The sequence below is a fragment of the Leucoraja erinacea genome, chromosome 12 (assembly GCF_028641065.1).
Source record: "Leucoraja erinacea ecotype New England chromosome 12, Leri_hhj_1, whole genome shotgun sequence".
Taxonomy (NCBI): Eukaryota; Metazoa; Chordata; class Chondrichthyes; order Rajiformes; family Rajidae; genus Leucoraja; species Leucoraja erinaceus.
Window position 1 is genome coordinate 11,990,479 of NC_073388.1, and position 18,173 is coordinate 12,008,651.

Genomic DNA, 18,173 nt, shown 5'->3' on the forward strand with positions numbered 1-18,173 from the left:
TTGCCCATCAATCTTTGGCTTAAGGGGCTGTCCCACTGCGGCAACCTAACTTGCGAGTTCAGACGCGTTTGCCCTCGACTCAAACTCGCATCATGGTCGTCACAAGGTCGTCCGAGGTCGTAGATAGGTCGTGATGCTAGGGGGTAGGTACTCGGGGCAGGAAGTAGGTATAGGGGAGCTAGCCTGATGAACGGGTCCACGAGGGAAAGGAGTGAATTAGGTCGTTAGGAGGAGGACAGGGAGAGGAACTCCCTTCATACTCGAGAGTAGGGCGTACTCGGAGGGAGCTTGGCCGTGGCGTATTTTTCAGGAGGGGAAGGCTGAGAGGAGGAGAAGGGAGAGGAGGAGAAGGGAGAGGAGGGGAAGGGAGAGGAGGAGAAGGGAGAGGAGGGGAAGGGAGAGGAGGAGAAGGGAGAGGAGGGTGAGAGCAGGGGCCGGTGGGTTGAGGTAAAGAGTGTTGAGAAGTAAAAAGGGGGGGGACCAGTGAGGCTCCCCCCCCTACCCTACTCCCCCCCCACCCCTTCTCTCTCTCCCCCTTCCGCGCTGATAAAGGACTTGCCGAACTGTGCCAGCCCTCTTTTACCTTCCTGTTCATCGCGGGTATAAATTTCAGACACCGTTCCCCCGCTTTCGTGTGTGTGTGTGTGTGTTCTCGAGTGTTCGATCTAGCTCACTGTTTCATCGCTGACGGGCGATCCGGCTCGATGTTTTTCAGGCAAATGCTCTTGAGCTTGATGATCGAAGACTGTCGCTGAAAAGTCGCGTAATAGCAGCAGAGAAGGTGGACACACAAAAAGCTGATAGTAATTCGGCAGACGTTTCGGTTCGAGACCCTTCTTCAGAGCAGGAGGAGGGGCGGGGTTATCGCAGGGACCCAAGCCCTTTGGGGCGGGGCCAGAGGGCTGGGCAAGGTGCCCATCAACACCAGTTAAGGGGCTGTCCATTGACACATACCCTTTCTAACTTGCGAGTCTATCCAGTCAAGCCCTCTAAACCTGTCCTTTATCCATGTCAAAAGTGAAGCCCTATGACTCAAACTCGAACATGAAATGACAACAGAACAAGGGAGGATGAGAGGGAATCTTATAGAAACATATAAAATTGATGCAATAGATTGGACAGGCTAGATGCAGTAGGTAGGTCTATGTTGGGGGGGCCCAGAACTAGGGGGTCCTGGTGTAAAAAAGGGGTAGCCCATTTAGGAGTGTGAGATGAGGACGTTAAAGTTTTCACAGGCCCTTAACTTGAGGCTCTGTGGAATTCTTGGCCGTGGAGGCCAATTCAACTGGATTTTTTTTAAGAGAGGTTTTAGTATAGCTCCGGAAAAAATCACCCATGTTCTGCCAGAGATATTGGCCTCTCCCTCTCAGTTATTCCAGCTTTTTGTCTCCATCTTTATGTAAACATAGTACTCTGTAAACAATATAATAAACAAAACAAAAGGCCGGAAAAAATAACCATGTTCTGCAGAGATATTGGCTGACCCGCTGAGTTATTCCAGCTGTGTCTCCTTCACAGGGGCCAGGCTGTCGACTGACATCTACAACAAAGCTACCAACTCCTGGACTACACCTCCTCCCATTCCTTTGGGTCTGCCGCATCTGCTCCCAAGATGAGGCTTTCCATTCTAAGACATCCGAGAAGTACTCTTTCTTTAGTAAATGTGGATTTCCCACCCCCTGCTATCATAGTTGGATCCATCACCCATGCATCCTCTGTGTCCCCTGGTTTGGCTCTCACTCCCCCTCACCCCAGATGAAATGAGGTTCTTACCTTTGACTGCGTAGCCGGTCATAGTGCGAACTCCATCATCAAGTTCGCCGATGACACCACTGTGGTTGGACGAATCACAAATGGGGATGAGTCAGAGTATAGAAGTGAGATCGTCCGACTGACCAAATGGTGCCAGCACAACAACCTGGCTCTCAACATCAGTAAGACCAAAGAACTGATTGAGGACTATAATAGAGGGAGGATGAGGACACACAATCCTGTTTATATCAATGGTGGAGAGGGTCAATAACTTCAAATTCTTGGGCGTGCATATATCAGAAGATCTTTCCTGGACCCTGTACACCGATGCAATTGTAAAGAAGGCGACTTTACTTCCGGAGAAGATTGCGGAGATTCGGCATGTCGAAGAGGATTCTCCTAAACTTCTACAGGTGCACGGTAGAGAGCATTCTGACTGATATATGCTGGTTTGGCGACTTGTACGTCCAGGAGCGAAAAAGACGACAAAAAGTTGTGACCACTGCCCAGTCCATCACCGGCTTTGACCTCCCCACCATCCAAGGGACCTATCGGTAAGTCGCTGCCTCAAAAAGGCAGCCAAAATCATCAAGGGCCCACACCAACCTGGCCACACACTTATCTCACCACTGCCATCAGGTAGAAGGTACAGGAGCCTGAAGACTGTAATGTCCAGGTACAGGAACAGCTGCTTCCCCACAGCCATCAGGCTATTAAACACAACAAATAAGCTATGAGCTCTGAATTGCATAAAACACTATTATTATTTGTTACTTGCACCATATTTGTCATTTATTGAACTTTTTCTATATTTTCCCGTTATATACAATGTTTACATATTCACATATTCTGTTATGCTGCAGCAAGTAAGAATTTCATTGTCCCGTCCAGGACATGTGACTCTTGCCTTGACTCTTTCACAAGCCCCCTCATCCAATGCATCATCCCCCTACATTTCCACCCTCTTCAACATGATCCTACCACTAGTCACATTTTTCCTTCCCCACCTCTTTCCACCATCTGTAGAGACCATTCCCTCCTCAACTCCTCGGTTCATTCATCTCTTCCCATCCAAACCGTCCCCTCCCAGGTACTTTCCCATAGTGAGCGTAGATGATGTAACACGTGTCCCTATACCGCCTCCCCAACATCCATCCAGGGATCCAAGCAGTCCTTCCAGGTGAGACAGAGGTTCACGTGCACCTCCTCTAACCGCATCTACCTGGCCACACTATGTACGTGTAGCAAAACACAATGTGCTGGCTGGCAGTCGTCAATGGGTCAGGGCAGCATCTGTGGAGGAAATGGACAGACGACATTTGCTGCATAATCCTTCATTACATTTCCTCCACAGATGCTGCTTAACATGCTGAGTTACACCAGAACGTTGTGTTTTGAACAGGATTCTAAAGTTCTTTATGTCTCCTACATTTGTATGGACTATAAATGAAAAGAAAGCCCTATACTGTTTTGTTTTTCTTGTATATATATTTTTTAAGAACATATGATTTTAATTTTTTTTTTAAACTTCCTCTGCTTTTACAATCCCCTTCACTACTTCAAGACCACCTGTTTTTGTGCTGTCAATGGAGTGTCTGTTCTGGACTCAACATTTTTTCCTCTTGGCTAATCTCCAATACTTCAACTTTGACAAAATTCAGTTTGTCCAGTTTGCCCAACATCATGTTTATATTTATTGTCGTTGGCTTCCAAGTTCTGAAGACCTTGGTTAAACATTGTCACCATCGGCTCTGAATACTCATTGAGCCTATTATTTTTTTTAATCTCAGTAACTTTCTAAAGATCATTACCAAATTTTCTGCCCATTTCAGGCTATCTTTGCTCTGTTGGAAGATTGTGGCTGCAGTCCCATCTTTTGTGATTCCTTTGTCAAATTCATCCACATCTGCTGTAATAAAGGATCCCGCATGGTCACAATATGAAATATTGTGGAACATTTTCTATATTAAAGCACTGTATCAGCAATTAACAATGGTATACCCAAATCTTCTTTGTCTGCTGGGAACTAAAATAAACCAGTTCTGGCCCTTGGAATCTATCATATTTTAAACGCTCCAATTTGCACCAAATTAGTTGATCTGACCGCCCATCTATTTGCAATCCATTTTATTCCACTTATAATTGTAATAAACACGTGCCTTGACTTTGCAAGTAAACAGCACAACACAAAGAGCACGAGTAAATCAGAGAGTTACAAAAAAAGACAAAATGTGCTGGAGTAACACAACGGGTTCTAAAGAAGATACCATGTGCTGGAGTAACTCAACAGGTTACATAAAAAGACACAAAAGGTGGAGTAACAATGCGGGTTACAACCATCTCTGGAGGACATGGAATGGCAAACTTTTGGGTCGGGACCCTTAAACAATAAAATGCTCAGTACAGCTGACTCCCGAAATATAGCCATTCGGGTAATGGCTTTCATTGCTGGATTCTCAAATACCAAAGGACAAAGGACATTTATCGTCACATACACCAATTGGTGCAGTGAAATTAGAGTTACCATGCAGCACACAAATAAGATAAACACAGCACGATAGAATTTAACATAAAACATAAAGAGCAGAATCAACGTTTCCCACTGTGAGGGAGGGCAACAAAGTTCAGTCCTCTTCCTCTGTTCACCCGTGGTCGGGGCTTATTGAGGTCTCCGCAGTACCCGCACGGCAGCCTGATGTTTTAGGCTCTCGAACAGAAGAACACTCTTAGCGGCCCGGAGCCTCCGAATCGTCCGTTTCCTACCGGAGACCGCTGCTTCCGAAGTCCACAGGCCGAGCTAGGCGAGAGATCCCAGGATCTGCGATGTCAAAGTCAGGGCCACCAGTGGCTGGAAGCTCCCGCCGCCCGTGGCTGGAAACTCCGCAGACCACAGCTCCACGGTGCTCAAAGTCGACAGTCCCAGCACTCCAGAGCTCCAACATGGTGACTCCTGGTAAGGCATCACTGGTTATCATTGGAATATCATTGGATTCTTTCAACTTTTCTGTTTTTCATATTTATTCATTATTTATTGACTTATTCGCCACCTTTATTATCCACTCGATTTGTAATACATTATGTATACCTTAACCAACTTGGCCCCAAATGTTTTGTTCTTCAAGGCAATGGTTACCTTTGCCTAATTATTCTTCTGTTTTGGTGTAAGTTACTTGCCCCTTTTATTGCCTGAACAAAATCACACTTTGAATAATATCAATACTGAAGGGAAAAAAATGGTCTTCCTAGAAGTCCTGGATGAATTCTATAGTCATTCACCACTTTGGTCAAATGGTTTATTCCAACATATTTTAAACAGGTCGTGTTGTACAATGTCCGTCCCTGTTCTTGTACATCTCACTGAAATACCTACATCACCTGGTGAGCCGTGATGCAAAATGAGAAATTGTTAACTTTGCCTTTCTTAACTCGGTCCATATGGTTTCTGTCTCAATGCAAACTCCAGAAGATCCCTGCATTAGTTCTGTGATGAAATCCTTTACCGCAAAAGCCATCTCCTTTCCCTTCTCATTTTTTCTAAAAAACGTAACATCCAAGAATATTAAATTACCATCCTGTCCAAAACGTGATTGTACAAAATCATTTGCTCGGTTACTAATGTTTCAAGCTTTTCTCCTTTGCTTTGAATACTTTGTGCATTCATATGCATTCCAATCGATCTCAGCTCTGATTTTCTGAACATTGATATTTTAATTGTTTGACCTCTTTGCGGTAAAACAAGTATTTCACTCTTTAGAGGTAGAATTGTACACTTGCTCCTTCATCGGATATGTTGATCCCATTCATTTGAAGCAGAAAAACACGTTCTGAATCCAACCCGTTAATTTTTGGATGGGGGTGTGCGTGCCGACAATAGACAATGCTGAAGTCTAGGAGGAGGCACTTCTATGCCCTTCGAGCCAGCAGGGACAATCTGGATCATGGGCCATCAAGGCCAATCAGTACCTGCCGATCACCAACCTTCTCCCCATCCCCCCTACGACACTATTTTTAAGAGCCCTGATCTAGCTCTCTCGTGAAAGCACGTAAGAGCTGCTGGCCTGACGGCATCCCTCTGAGGCAGAGAATTCCACAGGGCCTGTGCTGCTCAGCTGACAGACGTGTTCCCTGACATCTTCAATTCTAAATGCCCATTCAGTTATTCTTAACTGTGGCCCATGTTTTCTGCCTCCTCCATCGTGTCCAGTGCCAAAAACAATCTTATATGCGGCAAGCCTCCCCTCTCATCATTCTAAACTCACAGTTGCACTTACCCCAGCTGCTCCATTCTCTCAGCATATGACAGCTTCGAGAGGCCGGGAATTACCTCAAAACCTACCTGCCTACCCCCCACAATATCAAGAATCAGTTTGCTACCGCAAGAACAGGAGACCAAAACGGCACACATCTCAAGGGCACTTCACTAGGCCTCTGTACCACCTCGACAGAAGACACTTACGTTGAATGCTATATTCGATTCCTCGATGTTATAAAGGTCACATGCCATTCGCTGTCTTCACTGCCTGCTGTACCTGCATGCTTACTTTCATAGACTGATGTACAAGGACCCCCAGATCCCGTTGTACTTCCCCTTTCCCCAACCTGACGCCATTTAGATAGTAATCTACCTTTCTGTTTTTGCTACCAACATGGATAACCTCACTTTTATCCGCATTAAACTTCATCACCCATGCATCTGCCCACTCCCCCAACCTGTCCATGTCACCCTGCATTCTCATAGCATCCTCCTCACAGTTCACACTGCCAACCAGCTTTGTGCCATCTGCAAATTTGCTAATTTGAAATGCATTGAGAAGACACAATTTCCATCCTGGGTATTGGAAAGGCACCCTGCTAACAACATTTTTGATTTTTACGCTAGGTTGAGTTAAAGCCAAAGGTAATTTCCTCTAGAATGAATAAATAGTAAATACACAGCTTTAATTTACTTATAGGTGCACCCTTACTTTCCAGCATGAATAATATTGCATGAAATTTTGGACTCCATGACAGATGCAAACCTTTTGTGAGATCTTGGAATCTGCCAAAACGTTTGAGAAACCTTTTGCCATTCAGGCCCTGGCTTTGAGGTGGTTTACATTTGGAATTACTGACAATTCAGTAAAGGTCTGATACTCATCAGTGGTTCTGTGGGTCACGTGTTAAACTTTGCTTTGACAGTGAATGATGCACCATTATTTCATTTAATCCGCATTTTAACATGAAGAAAAAAAGCTGCACATTCCATGAACCAGCTGCCATGTGAGTGGGCAAAATCCAAACAATCAGTGTCACGGATCTGCAGGAACAAAAAAATGAAGCTGGTGGTTAACATATAAAAGGTGTGTCGGAAGAAACTGTAGATGCTGATTTAAATTGAAGATAGACACAAAATGTTGGAGTAACTCAGCAGGACAGGCAGCATCACTGGAGAGAAGTAGTTTTGGGTCCACACCCTTCTTCAGTCCACTGATGGGTCTGTGGAAATAAAGAACTGCAGATGCTAGTTAACACACAAAAGGGCACAAAGTTCTGGAGCAACTCATTGGGTCAGGCAGCATCTCTGGAGAAAAGGAACCGGTAACATTTTGGGTCTGAGGAAGGATTCTGACCCGAAGTGTCACCTGTTCCTTTTCTCCAGAGATACTGCCTGACCCACTGAAAGGACACAAAGTGCCTGAGTAACTCAGCGGGTCAGGCAGCATCTCTGGAGAACATGGATAGGTTATGTTTTGCTCAAGTTTGAGGAAGGGTCTTGAACCAAAGCATTGCATGTCCATGTTCTTCAGTGTCACGGTTTTCTTGGATATTAAACATTATGTATAAAACCTGCTTATGTGGATACCTATTCATCAATTCCTCAACATTAATTAGATACCTTACCTCAGGCTTCTGTATTTTAATTGTTGATTAATTTAAAAATGTTCATTAAAATACAGAAATACATCAGACTGAAAGAGCTATACAGAGGAAAACAAATGTCTGGTGACAAGAATAGGTTCACCACCAGTTCTAAGGATAGAGTTTGGGTCTGTAAGAATAATGTTAATCTGTCCAGACCTGTAGAACTGGTATGTACAAGTTGGAGGTGAAGGCATGCCAAAATATATAAACTTCACTTGGGAACTTTATTTCATTAGCTATAAAATTTAAACAGGATTTCTCCTTGTCCAAACAACATGTAAATCAAAATAAAACTGCAAATGCTGGAAATCTGAAATAAATACAAAAAAGGATGAAACACTCTGCAGGTCAGGCAGTATTTGGGGAAAGAAAAACACTCAGAAAAACAGCCACGCCCCTCCCCTGAAACCTGGCTGACCTTGTGCCAGTTACTCCCTTTCCTCTCCTCCTCGCCCTGCACCATCATCCCTTCCTCCAGCTTGACGATTCACAACTTTTCCAAACCTGAACTTCATATTTTGCAACTCTTTATCCCTTTTGGCTCAGACCTGTTCGTTCATCTCTGGCTTTTGCCCAACAATCTGCCTGGCGAAACGCTCCCTCGCCTGTGTTCACCAAATACCGGCCAATCTCTGCCCTGCCCATCCTTTCCTCCAGCTTTCTTTCCTGCCCGCACCCTTCCAATCGGTCTGAAGAAAGGCACCGACCCCGAAACATCACCTATCCACGTCCTGCAGAAATGCTGCTAGGCTCGCTGAGTTACTCCAGCATTTTGTGTCTTTCTCAGGTTGGAGTCACATTGTTCCAAGTTTAATGAAGGGTGTTTGACCTGAGATGTTACGTTTACTTTTCTCACAGAGTGTGGATTTGCGAAAAGGGCCTGAAAAATGAGGCCCTTGTCACAGTTCATTACGAACATCTCTGTTGCAGAGGACTCTGATTTACATGGTGTTCCCAGGGACAGATTCTGAGACGGACACTGAATGCTGGTGGAAGGTCATCAACTCGGTGAAGGACACCCTCTGTGGTCTTCCCGAAACTTGTTGGCCTCCCAGGCGCAGTGAGATGTCTGTTAGGGAATGTTGCCAACAGGCCCATTCCAGACTGCAGGAGTACGTGCTGAGGAACGCACTGAAGCTCAGTGCAGCCAACGCCAAGACTCTGAGGGGGAGGATTACAGTCCAGGGACCTTCTGCTCTTGGACATTGAGGGGCAGAGTATGGTCGAGACCCCCCTCAAACAAGGGAAGGGAGATCACCCCAAGAGGCCACACAAGTGGTAAGAGTGTTTTGTTTAAAGGTAGGTGGAAACACTACTGAGTATATTCAGTATTGTGCAATATAAAATCAAAGTATCGACACTGAGAATGTTTGAAGCGTTTTTGCAGTTTTTGGTTTGTATTATTCCGAATAAAGTTTCTTTTAGCATATGCAAAAACCCTCTATTTCTCTTTCCATAAATGTTATTTATCCATCTCAAAACACACAGCACCGTATTTTAAAGACCCAGCCAAATGAGCTGATAGAAAATCAATATATTTACAATCTCAATGTGATAATATCTACTATGGTAGTGGAAGAGTCTTATTCAGCCAGAACTACGGTGCAAACATTCCTAAAAACAAACACGAATATGAACTATTTACCTTGCTTGTTCACACATAATCTTTTTTTCTTTCCCTGGCATTTGATGGTGCCTCAAGGGCTATCTATGAATATAAAGTAGGGATTTTTTGTTAGAATCAATGACATATTGTTTTAATAAAGTTACCGTTCTCATTTAAATACAGTGCTTTTAACTTCCTCCTTTCCTGATAATTTCAAAAGCAACTTGCTTAATGTTTGCTGCAATATATTTCCATCTCTCTTTTACTTTTGTAAATAAAAAACAGTAACATCATAAAGGACGCTACAAATACATTATTTATTAAAATACCTTTTCCATTGTAAATACCTTCACTCTTACACATATATGCAAGCACACACACACAAATATTCTATTGTGCAGGGCTTATAAGTGGTGGGTGTATGGAATGAGCTACTGGAGGAGGTATTTGAGGCTGGTACCATGGGCGGAAAACCCAGGGGGGCCAGAGGGGACACGTCCCCCCCCCCCCCCCCCCCATGTTTTGAGAGGTGGGGGTGTTTTTGTAATCCGGATTTTAAAACCTGGTAAAATCTCCGCTTTCCGCGAGACAGTGGGGGTGGGACTGATGATCGAGGGCACCGATTGGACGAGAGAGATGTAGGTCAGCAGGCAATGAGGGCAGGACCATGATACTTCAGCGCGATGATTGGAGGAGGGAGGAGTGGGGGGAGGGGGGGGGTGGGACTGAGGATAGAGTGCGGTGATTGGAGGAGGGAGAAGTGGCACAGACCTGCGCTTCATCCGCAGCCAGGATCGATCCCGGCCGGGTCTCCGGCGCTGTCCTGTCCCCTCCCGAGTGCCCCCCCCCCTCCCCCCCCACATGGGTGGCCAGAGAGGTCGGCAGCCAAGATCCTCCGCTATAGGATCTTTGCTCGGGAGTCAGACGGGCGCGGCGCCTCCAGGCCCACAGCCAGCGCAGAGAAGCAGCGCTAAACCCAGCTCAACTTTGCCTGTCCCACCTGGTGAGCCTACAGCCCTCCTGGACTTGCGGGAAATATGGCCAGCGCGGAGAAGCAGTGCTGGTATATTGTCAGTCCAGACAGGGCTGTAGTTAACCCGGTGAGACAGGCAGAGTTGAGCTGCATTTAGCGCTGGATTGAGCCCCCGAAGCCTCGCGGTGTGCGTGTGTGAGTGTACGCATGCGCGCTTGGCCACCAAAAAATTGTGTCCCCCTGGTCCCCTCCATGTTTTGATAGCAAGTTCCGCTCTTGGCTGGTACTATCACAACATTTAAGAAACATGTAGGCAATTACTTGGATAGGACAGGTTTAAAGGTTATGGGTCAAACGTAGGCAGGTGGGACTAGTATAGATGGGACGTTTGCCGGTATGGGCAAGTTGGGTTGAATGGCCTGTTTCCATGCTGTAAGACCCTATTACTCTAGCAATAAGGAATGGGGGGAAGTTTACCAGAATGCTGCCTAGATTAAGGGGTTTTAGCTACAAAGAGAGGTTGGACAAACATAGATCGCTTATTCTGGAATGCCGGAGGTTGATGGGAGACCTGATAGGAGTATATAAAATTATGAGAAGCATAGATTCCATGGACAGTCAGAACCTTCTTCCCAGGGTGGAATTGTTTAGAGGGCATAGCTTTAAGTTGACAGGGACATAGTTTAAAGGAGATGTGAGTGGCAATTTCTTTACACAGAGGATGGTGAGCGCCTGAAAGTACTGCCAGGGGTGGTGGTGGAGGCAGATACGATAATGTAGTTTAAGAGGCTATTAGATGAGCACATTGATAGGCAGGGAATGGAGGGGGTATGGATCATGTACAGGCACCTTAGTTTAGCATGGCATTATATTCGGCACCGACATTGTGGACCAAAGGGCTGTTCCTATGCTGTACTTTTCAATGTGTGGGAAAGAACTGCAGATGCTGGTTTAAATCGAAGATAGACACAAAATGCTGGAGTAACTCAGTGGGACAGGCAGCATCTCTGGAGAGAAGGAATGAAGAAGGGTCTCGACCCGAAACGTCACCCATTCCTTCTCTCCAGAGGTGCTGCCTGTCCCGCTGAGTTACTCCAGCATTTTGTGTCTGTACTTCTCCATGTTCTATGTTCTATTTCAAGAAAACAGTGGATCGCTGGGTAATTATAAATGAAAGGACATGGGTAATTAGAAATGATGTCAAGCTTATTTATTGTTTCTTATTTCTACGGATATATTCACGGCAACAATTTGCAGAGTTTTGCTGAAAAGGTCTTCTGATGTCAGCTGGTGCAGCTCCATTTGGCTTTGTGACCTGCCAATGCACGGCAGACATAGATCGCTTATTCTGGAGTGCTGAGGAGTGTTACTCACCTCTCTCCTGTGCTGAATCAGCACTTTGTTGATGTAAATGTTGAGAACATGTCTTTCATGAGGGTGAAACATTACATGAAGTTTGACACAAAATGCTGGCGTAACTCAGCGGGCCAGGCAGCATCTCTGGAGAGAAGGAATGAATGGGTGACGTTTCAGGTCGAGACCCTTGGTTTGTCTGTTCATGGTACAATGTGTTAATAGAGTGTAAAGGTTTGGCAGCTGGATATAATTATTATTCAATGAATAACATTTTAAAATTTTAGAGTCGTATAGAGTAACATAGCTTCAGCTGAACTACTATCTCCCTCGGTGGTGACCATCGGACTATCCTTGATTGGACTTTGCCTTGCACTAAATGTTATTCCCTTATCATGTATCTACACACTGTAAATTGCTTGATTGTAATCATCATGTACTATCTTTCTGCTGACCGGATAGCACATGACAAAAAGCTTTTCACTGCACTTTGGTACACGTGACAATAAACAAAACTGAACATAGCTTATGACTTACCCACTTCGACCAACTTGTCCCACTAGTCCACTCTGCCTGCGTGTGACCCATATCCCTCTAAACCTAGCCTATCCATGTACCTGCCCAAATGTTTCTTAAACGTTGCGATAGTACCTGCCTCCTCCAGCACCTTGTTCCATACACCCATCACCCTCTGTGTGAAAAAGTTACTTTTAATTCTTCCCCCCCTCACCTTAAATCTATGTCCTCTGGTTCTCCATTCTTTGATATGCTTTCACTTTGATGTGTTGGACAAAATTAATTTCTTTAGTCAGTTAGCAAAGCAAAGTGATGTTGTAGCCATTGGGGCACAAAATTAAGACCAGCATTCATATTACAGTACTGACAATATCAAAGGATCAATATTTAGAATATGATTTTAAACTGAGGATGCATCTAGAATTTTCAATGAGTGTAAAATCCTTCTGTATTTGAAGAATAATTCTCACTGTGCCAGGTTTAATGTTTAATCCTACATCCCCATCACCATAAAAAAAACATGATCCATTCATTTCTGAGTGCTTGCTACATGCCAAATGCTTGGCACTTAAATTATATGCCAAGACCGAATACATTTAGAAACAGTTCTTTGCTGGATGTAAACCAATTTGCTATATCCTGAGGTCGTAAAAGACATTGGGCTAGAAATTCCTACTGTGTGCTACATTTTATTAGTCCTTTCTTTATACGTTATATTCTTCCGGAAGTCTGATCCAGAATATGGAAGTGTCTGACGGGCATGGAGGCTGCCAGGCCTGCAGAATGGTATCAAAGAACATGCAGCTCATATTTAACCTCTTTTAGGCATTCAAGGCCTCTGAATATTGAAAGCTGACACTAAAGCAGATACGAACTGGAGAGGCTTGTTTTGGTCTTAATTAAGAGGGACCAAACTAACATCTTCCACCATAAAAAAGACAGCGTGCTGGAGTAACGCCACAGGTGTTCTTAGAATAGAGAGGAGGTCATTTAAGACCGAGGTGAGAAAAAACTTTTCCACCCAGAGAGTTGTGAATGTATGGAATTCCCTGCCACAGAGGGCAGTGGAGGCCAAGTCACTGGATGGATTTAAGAGAGTTAGATAGAGCTCTAGAGGCTAGTGGAGTCCAGGGATATGGGGAGAAGGCAGTCACGGGTTATTGATAAGGGACGATCAGCCATGATCACAATGAATGGTGGTGCTGGCTCGAAGGGCCGAATGGCCTCCTCCTGCATCTATTTTCTATGTATCTAGGTCAGGCAGCATCTCTGGAGAACATGGATAGATGACGTTTCAAGTCAGGCCCCTTTCATGGATCCTATCCATGTACTCCAGAGAAGCTTCCTGACCCGTTGAGTTTCTTCAACACTTTGCTTCAGTCGTTTGACTCTTTTATTGTAAAACAGTATCTGTAGTTCCTTGCGTAGCCTCTTCTATCACCCTCGAATACCTGGCATCTGTTGATTTGCAGGAAGGTCCTTCCTTTAAGCACATTTCTCACCTCCTGCTTCACTTAGTAAACTTAGTTTAATTTAGTTTAGTTTAGAGATGCAATGCGGAAACACAGCGATCCCCATACATTAACACTATCTTACACACACTAGGGGCAATTTACAATTATACAAAGCCAATTAGCCTCCAAACCTGTACGTCTTTGCAGTGTGGGAGAAAACTGGAGCTCCTGGGGTAAACCCACGCAGGTCACGGGGAGAATGTACAAACTCCGTACAGACAGAACCGTAGTCAGGATCGAACCCAGGTCTCTGGTGCTGTAAGACAGTAACTCTACCACTGTGCCACCATGCTGCCCACTTGATAACATTCAGGCTATTACATATATGTCCTACGACACCCGGGACCCTTGCTTACTTTGATGTCTTTCACGCTCCGCGTCCTTGGACATTGACCCTATTTTGTGTCCACCACCACCCGCCAATCTCTCACCCTTCTTCCCCAATTGCAACCTCCCTAACTTTGATCCCTAACTGATCAGTCTGAACAAGTGTCCTGAAACATCGCCTATCTACTGTATGTTCTCCAGAGATGCTGGCTGACCCACTGAGATGCTCCAGCATTTTGTGTCTTTCTGTGATGACGGAAAGGTGTTTTTCAGATTGGAGACCGATATCAATGGTGTGCGTCTGACAAATGTAGGTCCCCTACAATCTGGGACAGATGAATTTATAATGGGAAACAAGGAAATCGCAGAACAGTTAAACGAGTACTTTGGTTCTGTCTTCACTAAGGAAGACACAAACAATCTCCCAGAAATACTAGGGAACCGAGGATCTAGTGGGGATGGAGGAACTGAAGGGAATCCACATTAGTCACAAAATGGTGTTAGGTAAACTGTTGGGACGGAAGGCAGATAAATCCCCAGGGCCCGATAGTCTGCTTCCCAGACCATTCAAGGAGGTGGCCCTAGAAATCGTGGATGCATTGGTGATCATTTTCCAATGTTCTCTCTTGACTTGACTTGACTTGACTTGACTTGACTTGACTCTGGATCAGTTACTGTGGACTGGTGGCTAGCCAATGTAACTCAATTTTTTAAGAAAGGTGGGAGAGAGAAAACTCAGAATTATCGACCAGTTAGCCTTACATCAGTAGCGGGGAAGATGCTGAGTCGATTATTAAAGATGTTATAGCAACGCATTTGGAAAGCAGTGACATGATCGTTCAAAGTCAGCATGGATTTATGAAGGGGAAAACATGCTTGACTAATCTTCGTGATTTTTTTTGAGGATGTAACAAGTAGAATGGATAAAGGAGACCCAGTGGATGTGGTGTAACTGGACTTTCAAAAATCCTTTGATAAGGTCCCACACAAGAGATTAGTGTGCAAAATTAGAGCACATGGTATTTGGGGTAGAGAACTGGTTGGCAGACAGGAAGCAAAGAGTAGGAATTAACGGGTCCTTTTCAGAACGCCAGGCAGTGGGGTGCCGGAAGGCTCGGTGCTTGAACCCCAGTTACTTACAATATATATTAATGATTTAGATGAGGGAATTAAATGTGACATCTCCAAGTTTGCGGATGACACAAAGCAGGGTGGCAGTGTGAGCCGTGATGAAGATGCTATGAGGCTGCAGAGTGACTTGGATAGGTTGGGTCAGTGAGCAGATGCTTGGCAGGTGCAGTATGATGTGGATAAATGTGAAGTTATCCACTTTGGTGTCAAGAACAGGAAGGCAGATTATTATCAGAATGGTGTCAGATTAGGAAAAGGAGAGGTGCAACGAGAACTGGGTGTGCTTGTACATCAGTGACTGAAAATAAGCATGCAGGTACAGCAGGCAGTGAAGAAAGCTCATGACATGTTGGCCTTCATTGCAAAAGGATTTGAGTTCAGGAGCAAGGAGTTGTACAGGGCCCTGGTGGGACCACACCTGGAGTATTGTGTGCAATTTTGATCTCTCAAATTACTGATAATTGGGATTTCAGATACACCCCACATTTATGCAGAGTATTATTTTGAAGGCAGGAATTTACACCAGGAACTATTTCAGACAAGCCGTATGAATAGCGTGATATCCACAAGTTACACTGTGTAATCAGGAAATAAACACAGATGTAAAATTTAGGATGCCAATTTCTGCTGTTGTAAAATGTCACGTTAACTGCAAATCCTTTTCCTATGTATGTGAGCATGGGGAATTGCAACGGCAGTATCATAATTGAGCCTAATTCTGACCAACCTCCATATTCAGCTCCATTTTTTTCAGTTGGAACTGCACCAGGGAGAGTTTCAGTAGATATTTTGGTTTCTTAATCTAGAACTGTGGAGCCTCCAACATGATTGAATTCAGATCACAATCCAGCTCGGAATCTTTTCATTACGTACGGCTCAGTGCTCCAATGGCAATAAGTTTGTAATTGAAGTGTTATAAAAGTCCAATTTTAACAGGAAGGTGATTTACTTTATAAATAAATAAATAAATAAATATATTTTATGCATTCATATATTAAATAAATTGCATCTTCTTATCTCATTTCACCATCCTAAATTAAATATTAACGCTTTATATATAACACTTTAAGACAGACTAAAAAACTCCCTTCCAAACCCTCCTGTTCAGCAAAAGCAAGGCGGATTTGCATCCCGCAAACCACAAGATTTCAGATTCCATGTGGGTAATCTGGAAATAGCAACAATTCATGGCTTATTTGATCCTTGGGTTAGACCTTCGAGATCAAAGAAACACACGGCAAGGAAATGATTCCTACTGCTTCATTTTATTTTGTGACACCTTTTAAACAGAATTGGCCTCTTCCATATCATTTCCCTGCAATTTCCCACATAAATAATCAGGGCGCCTGGCACACACGAAACACAGCCCCTGCAAGGGAGAGTGTCTGCAGAAATCCTGTGCCCTTTGTTGTTAGACCCTGTGTAGGAAGGAACTGCAGATGCTGGTTTACACTGAAGATAGACACAGAATACTGGAGTAACGCAGCCAGCCGTCAGGCAGCATCTCTGGAGAAAATGAATAGTTGACGATTTAGGTCGAGACACCTCCTCATACTCTTACAATACCTTACAGGTAAAATACCTGGCATTTTGCCAAATGAAAAAACAAATTCCCTTGACACTTCCGTTGACATGGATTTAACCTACTTCAACCATTTTGTTTTGAACTGCATGATCCCTCTGTTAAAAATAGCAAATAACTAACTTAATTTATATTCATAAAATATTAATTGTCATTCTATAGTTCCAATCAATCAAAAGCTAGTGATGTGCTTACCAAGGTGGTTCGTTTGACTTCTTTCCTCAAATATATTTCTTTGATAATTTTGCCACTTTTACTCTTGAATATCAGGCTCAACTTCAAGCACTGCTGGTGTCTGTTCACAAATTCTCACACTGCTGGTAAACCGCGTTCCTTAGCACCTGTGGTTTGTTTCAAGACGGGCCCGGTCCGACGGGCTCACGGTGCTCAAATCAGCAGACAACGGGGGCTAAAGTGTGACCAACATTGCCCTCATCCTTCATGACAACCTTCGTGTGTGACCACATTAAGCTGTGTATAGAACAAAAGCACGTGGGCACTAAGTGTCACTCCCTGCTGAAGTTCTACCTGTCCCTGGTGTTGCGAAGGATGGGCCTGGCGCAGATGCCGTGCAATATGCCAGTTTGCAGGATATTGCAGCAACACCTGTCCTTTGCAGCGAGGTTCTTTCGGACCAACACCTTTGACCACAAGTCAATCAGGCAGTGGGCTGCACCGAACATCCTGCAGGCACTGCAGGAAAAGGACTTGATGGATCCTGTGGCATGGTTCCCAGAGCAGACTGCCCGGCTGGTCTGGTGAAATGCCTCATCTCCAGAACTCACCAACAAGCACCGACCTGGCTTGGCTGGCAGTGAGAAGGGCACTCCCTGTCAGATTCTTCTTGTACCGTCGAAATCTTACTACCAGCGTACACTGCCCTCGGGACGGCTGCTGTGGAGAGGAGATGGTTGTCCACCTTTTCGCAGATTTACGAAGAGAGTCTGGAGAAGGATACAAGGGTCCTTGTCACGGTTTATCCCGAACAACTGTGTAATAGAGGACTCGCTGATTTACAGGCTGTTCCCAGGGAAGCATTCAGTGACAGATGTCAAGTGCTGCTGGAAGGTCATCAACTCGGTGAAAGACGCTCTTTGGTCTTCCCGAAACTTGTTGACCTCCCAGCAGAGTGAGATGTCCATGAGGAAGCACTGAAGCTTGCGTAGGTGGCAAGGGTGTTGGGTATAATGGTATTTCTGCAAACACTATCAAATACGACATTAATGAATGTATCTGTAGCCGCTGAGAATGTCGGAAGAATTTTTGCACAGTTCTTGGTTTGCATATGTTTTATATTCTGAATAAAGTTTATTTTGATTTTTTAAAAAGATAGGTGCGAATACTACTGAGCATGACACTATTGAACAGATAGACACTGGGACTACTTGAAGAGTTTATGCATAGTTTTGTTTTGTGTACATTTTGTCCTCTGAATAAAATTTATTTTTGAAATGATAAAAAGTTCAAACACTATGACAGTATTGAATGTATGGACAGTGAGATGGCTTGAAAAGTTTT